The 6,000-nt window shown below is 37.6% G+C and overlaps 1 long non-coding RNA gene across 1 annotated transcript; it reads left to right on the top strand.

Annotated features, from left to right (window-relative positions):
* The first annotated feature begins 54 nt into the window (after positions 1-54).
* LOC127546509 (uncharacterized) lies at positions 55-5,538 on the top strand. The gene is made up of 3 exons (XR_007950032.1): positions 55-259; positions 2,340-2,437; positions 4,197-5,538. It is a non-coding gene; the product is annotated as an uncharacterized LOC127546509 (long non-coding RNA).
* The last annotated feature ends 462 nt before the right edge of the window (positions 5,539-6,000 follow it).

A 6,000-nucleotide genomic window follows, 5' to 3' on the forward strand; every position in this document is an offset into this window, starting at 1 on the left:
TAAAGATAAAAATTTCATAGATTATAGATAGTTATTATGTGATTTTCTAACTCGATTTGTGACCTACAAGTGTGTGGTTTAGTCCCTGTGCTTCCCACCTCTTTGGTATGGATTTGGTACCATTCTAAGGTTCACATCAACTTGTAAACATTTTATTTAGTCATAGATTCAAAGCCCTAAGGGATCTTCAAAGTCATCTAGACCAAGCCTGTCAAACCATGGCCCAGAGAAATGAAGCAACTTGGAGAAGATCATACAGGTATGGACCAATATTCCTTTTCCTCTCTGTAGCATGACTACGATTCCATATTTTATCTGCTCTAAAGTTATGTGTTCTTTTTCTGAATTGGATTTGGAGGTTCCTTCACTGTTCCCGAACAGCTGTTGCCATTCATTCCTGATGGGAAAATAAGTCCAAAAGATTGCAGTGTAATGGATTCTTTCACTCCTATGCTCTGAATGATGGGGTAGCACCATGGTGACGGGTATAAAGCATTTGAGATCCTTTGGGATCGAGTGCAAGATATTATTAAAACAAGGTTCCATTTAATAGGTGATAAATCTTGATCTTGTAAATTTAATATAGTTTGATGGTTGTAAATCCAGTGAATCTACTGGAGTCATTTGCTGTTTGTAGCATTTATGAAATATTTAGTCAGGTGCTTTGGAAAGTCCAGTTTTTCTCATAAGGTACTAATTTTGCTGGGCTTAACAAGAAGATTTTCTATGCGTGTCAAGTATGCTGCTGGCATTTGACCTTTCCAGTAAAAAAAAAAATGCTTCATTTTAGCCAAATTTTTTTTTTCCCTGACATGGTAAAATAAACCGGATATTCATAGACTCAGTGAATGTTAAAGCTAGAAGAGGCCTCAGAGATAATCCATTCTAATGTGGTTATTTTACAGATGAGAAAATTTAAGCCCATACAGAGTGCTATATTGTTCAAAGTCACAAAGCTAGTTGATGGCATGAACACGATTGAATCTCCATCTTCAGGCACACTTATGTTAATGGCTATGACAGTTTACAATGAATAAAGTGCTGGATCTGCAGTCAGGAAGAACTGAGTTCAAAATCAGCCTTAGATACTTAGATGTGTGACCCTGAGCAGGTCACTTGTCTTCTATCTGACTTAGTTTTCGTCTCTGTAAAATGGAGATAATAATAATACTTATCTCCTAGTAAGTATAAAATTGCAAAGTTGTTTGCAGATCTAAAAGTGCTATATTGTTTCAGTTAAGTTGGACTCTTCAGGAGCCCATTTTGGGTTTTCTTGGCAAAGATACTGTAGTGGTTTACCATTTCCTTTTCCAGCTCATTTTATGTGGAAACTGAGATAGAGTTAAATGATTTGCCTAGGGTCATACAGTAAGTATCTGAGGGTAGATTTGAATTCAGGAAGATGTCTTCCTGACTTGTGCTCACTTCAATAAACCACTTGCTGCCTCATATAAATGCTAGCTATTATCATTATTATTATTAATGCACAGAAAAATAGATTTGGAGTAAATGTAAGAAATTATTTAAGGTGCAGCCTTGGGAATAAGTACATTTATTTTGGTGGCAAAACAGAAAAGATCATGGTTCTCAGCATTGTCTCTAACCTATCTCTAACCTCCACCACCGCCAAGCCCTTAGTTTCCTCGTCTATTAATTCGGGAAAGGAGTTAAACTAGATTTTCTCTAAGTTACCTTCCAACTTTAACATTCTATGCTTCATGATTCTAAGGTCCTTTCCAGCTCTGACACTCTATGATTCATGTAGTTAAATGAACTTTAGCTCATAATCTTGATCAGGATGCTAAAGTGTGTATATTAAATTGTAAGAATATATTTCTGTTTCTGACTTTTTTTATTGACTGGCTCTGTGACTGAATATATTACTTAGCCACTCTGGGTCTATGTAAAATAAAGGAGTTGGATTAGATGGTTTTTAAGGCTCCTGCCAGCCCTAATGATCTCTTTTTCTATGATATCCGAACTGTCTCTTCACCAGGCTTGTTAAGATGAAGAAATCAAGCCAAGGTGGAACAAACTTGAATATGGCTTTCATTTGATTAGCATTCTGAATGGGGAGTAAAATTGCTTGCTGTTCATTTAAAAAAAAAATTCTCCTACTGGCCCAAACTTTACTATTGGCCAAGGATGTATTTTTCAAATTATGAAAGGATGAAATATTTAATATTTTACTCATTCAGTTTCTCTTGAACATTTCAGAGTGAGAAGATACCATGACAGCCAATTTTTAATATTTCCAGAATAAACTAATATGAATAAGGGTATAAATAGTTTATTCTCTGGTGATTTTCCTGAACTGATGATTTTTTTTTTTTTTTAAGTTGGTAGCTGGAACCTAAAAGGAAGCTGAAATAGCAGTAGATTTGAAATTAGATGATCTGGGTTCCAGATTCAGATGAAACTTTTATTGGGATGTTGGGTAAGTCACTAAATTTTGCTAAAACTAAATCATAGTTATCTCCTCTGTAAAATGAGACTTTGACCTAGATGATGCTTCTATGTTAACAGGGCTACTTACAATTCTGATATTCTATATTCTGTTCTAAAGCCTCTTCCAGCTCTAACAATGATTCAGTGATTTGAAATCCTCATCCTAACTCTGATATTCTAGGTTCTGTGACTGCAAGGTTCTGACATGATATGGTTCTGATTCTAAGCTTCCTGATTCTGATATTCCATATTATAATGTTATAGCCCTTCTAGCACTAATCATTTTATGATTCCAAGTTTTTGTCTTCTACTCTACCTACCCCCTTTCTCTCTGTAAGCCTTTGAAAATCCCTTGGGTTGATTGATTTCCATTTTATAATTAATACTAAATTCAATTGGCAGTTGATAGGAACAAACAATTTTTTAAACAGATGGTCCAGGTCACTTGTAAGCTGTTTGTCAAATATTCTTTGCAACCCTAGAGATACTGCTTTTGCCATTGTAACCAAAGGCTTAATGGCCCTCTGCTATAATTACAAAGCCAGGGTGATGACGGGAAAATCCATCTTATTTGAAAGTGTTTTCATGTCAGCAAACAGATTGCAAGGCCATTAGGAAAGTTTTTGTTCAAGATGTGTCCAGCTTGAGGTTTTTAATTTGTTTGAAGTGTTCACTAAAACAGAATTATGCAGGAGTTTACATAAAATGAGAGAACGACATGAAAGTTTTAACTTAAGCAGCAAAATATAAAAGCTAATCTTATTTAAAAGTAATATGTATGTCTTGATTGAGTGCCCAGATACACTCAACTGGGACTTTTTAGTGGAATCGGTTCTAAGCTGTTACACTGAGTTATACAGAAGAGGGTTTCCTGAGCTTATATTGCCAGACCTGAAATACTCTTGTGGCTGCATTTAATAAAGAAACGAAAGTCTTGGGTAAGGGGATATGATTTTTTATGACAGAAGGAATGCAAATAACTTTTAGTCTCATTGCCTCAACCGGGCTTGGTCTGATTTGATGGCATTTAATAATGACTTATAACCTGTGCTGACAATGTGCAGGCCCGCACAACGTCATTTAACTCATTTATTCTGCTTGCTGTAAAAACAAAGAGATGGCAAATAAATATATGGAAAGTTCATTGTTTGTCAGAGGGCCCAAGCCAAAAGTTTTCAGTGACCTTTTAAAATATGGTCCCAGGCTAGCACTAAAATGTCTGTCACTCAGCACACACACTTGCACAGTTTGGCCTTTTGACCCACGCATCTTGTTCTTCTCTCTTTCAACTGGGTGTATGAATTTCAAATCAGCTGCAGCTATTTAAGCTTTTGCATTGGAGGATTACTGTAAATTGCAGTCTGACAATTACAATGCGCAGCGCACCAGAGAGTTATTAATGGATAGGCCTACTGACCGCCTTTCAGTGCTACCCCAGACCTGGTATTCCTCAGACCTAATGAGATCCAGGGGTAGAGGTCTCCCTCCTTCCTCCCCCCAACTCCAGGACTTGAGGGGGGAGCAAGGTTGGGGCTGCATGTGGGGGAGGTGTCCTACTCAGATACCTGCCTCTGGCAGAGGAAGATATCAATTGATTATGGATGGCTGCTATCGGTGGAATCTCTAATTCACCTCTTGCTTAATGACTTGTATTGGCTTAAAGAGCTCAAAGTTATTTGACAGCATTAAGCTCAGCTGACAAAGGCCAGCAGGTGGTTTTAATTGAGGCTTTCTACTTTCTATTGCAGGAGATTTTACTCAAGACAGAGCAACAGTTCAACAGACACAAAAGAGGCCCGTAAAAAAAAAAAAAAAAGTCTGCTACATTACTCAGCCTGGGCCCGGGCTTGGAGCTGGAGTTCACTCCTTGGCTTTCATTTACTTGATGGTGGGATGGGGAAAGGAGACAATTTCCCCTGTTAGAAATTCTGCGGCAGCCTCTCCTCTCTTGGGTTTCGGTATTTATTTTAAGGGATGAATTATGTATGGGTATAAATTGTGTTTGACACATCCCAATGTGGAAAAAAAAATTGAGTTTTTCCTTGCTATGAAAAACATTCTCCAGAACATATCACACTCAGAATGAGTCCAAAAAAAAATTAAAAAACTTAAAACCAACAACCCCCCACATATGGATGTTGCTGCTTAGTTTTATGAAATTAAAGGGACACTGTCTGAAACTTCAGGAAGGTTGGCAATGATTAGTGAGGGAATGAACTCATATTTTAAAATGTTGGCTGATAGGATCGCCAAGTGGAGCTGAAGTCCAAAGAAAGAAGAATCAAAATTGAACTAGACATAAGATAAGCACCTTGGTGTTATAAACTAGTTATATGATATCATCATAGAATGTTAGAAGTGGACAGGACACTAGAGCAGAGAATATTAGCAAGCAGGATGTTAGAACATAGGGTAGTATAGCTAAAATGTTCCTTAGGACTTGGAATGTTAGAACTAGAAGGGATCTTAAGTTATAATATGTAAGGAATAAAGCATGCTAGGAGCTGAGAGGAATCTTAAAGATCTATTCTAATCAAACATTTTTAAAGTAAAGAGAGCCCCAGAGAGGTCAGCTTAGCCATGGCCACCCAACTAAGTAATGGTGAAGTTGTGATTAGAATCCAGGTCAAACCTCCTTCTTCCCAGGCCAAGGTTAGTTCAAATGTGCCATACTACATCATTTCCCCTGGCAAATGCTAAAGCTTACTGGAAACTTTAATTTAGCTCAATGTGTCCTTGGGGAATGTATTGAGGGGCACCAGTGGCTTAAAAGGTGGTCATTGTGACCCCTGATTTGTGGGGATGATGTATTTTGCAAACTCTAGGGTCAAATTGTTCCAACAGCTTAGCATGCTCCATAAGTTGTCAGCAGGTTGGCAGACACTCCAATTCCCAAAGAGAGTGAATTCATTTTAAAGTTGGAGAGCATGGGAAATGAGAGAGTTTTTCATTCTAAAAATTAATTTGGGGAAATTGGCTTCAATTGAGTTGGGCTTATTTTTTTTTATTTTGGTTTTAAAAAATAAATATGTGGCAACACCCATCATATGTTTTTCTGGCTCTTCAGTTGGGCAATAGCATAGAAATAAACTTGTTCTGTCCCTGGCTCTCAACTCTTCTCTTTCCACACTGCTGGCTATGGCCATCTTTTTTACTCTCTCAGATTTGATTCTGGGCAGCTGGGCAGCTTACTGGATGGAGGGCTGGACCAAGATCTGAATTCAAATGTGGTCTCAGACATTTACTAACTGTGTGACTGGACAAATCACTTAATCTCTGCCTTAATCCACTAGAGAAGGAAAGAGCAAACCTTTTCGATACCTTTGTCAATAAAACTCTATGGATTGTACTGGTGTGCTATGGTCCACAGAGTCATGAAGACTCAAAGAACTGAATGACTGAAAAGCAACAAATGCAGACATGTATGTCTTGTCAGTTCCAGACCCCAGCCTCCATTTGCTCTCAGAATATCTTAACCAGGATGTCTATCACTCCTCAAACTCAATACATTCAGAATCAGGCTTATCAGCTTTCCCATTTTATCTTCTTTTT

This window comes from Antechinus flavipes, chromosome 2 (genome assembly GCF_016432865.1).
Source record: "Antechinus flavipes isolate AdamAnt ecotype Samford, QLD, Australia chromosome 2, AdamAnt_v2, whole genome shotgun sequence".
Taxonomy (NCBI): Eukaryota; Metazoa; Chordata; class Mammalia; order Dasyuromorphia; family Dasyuridae; genus Antechinus; species Antechinus flavipes.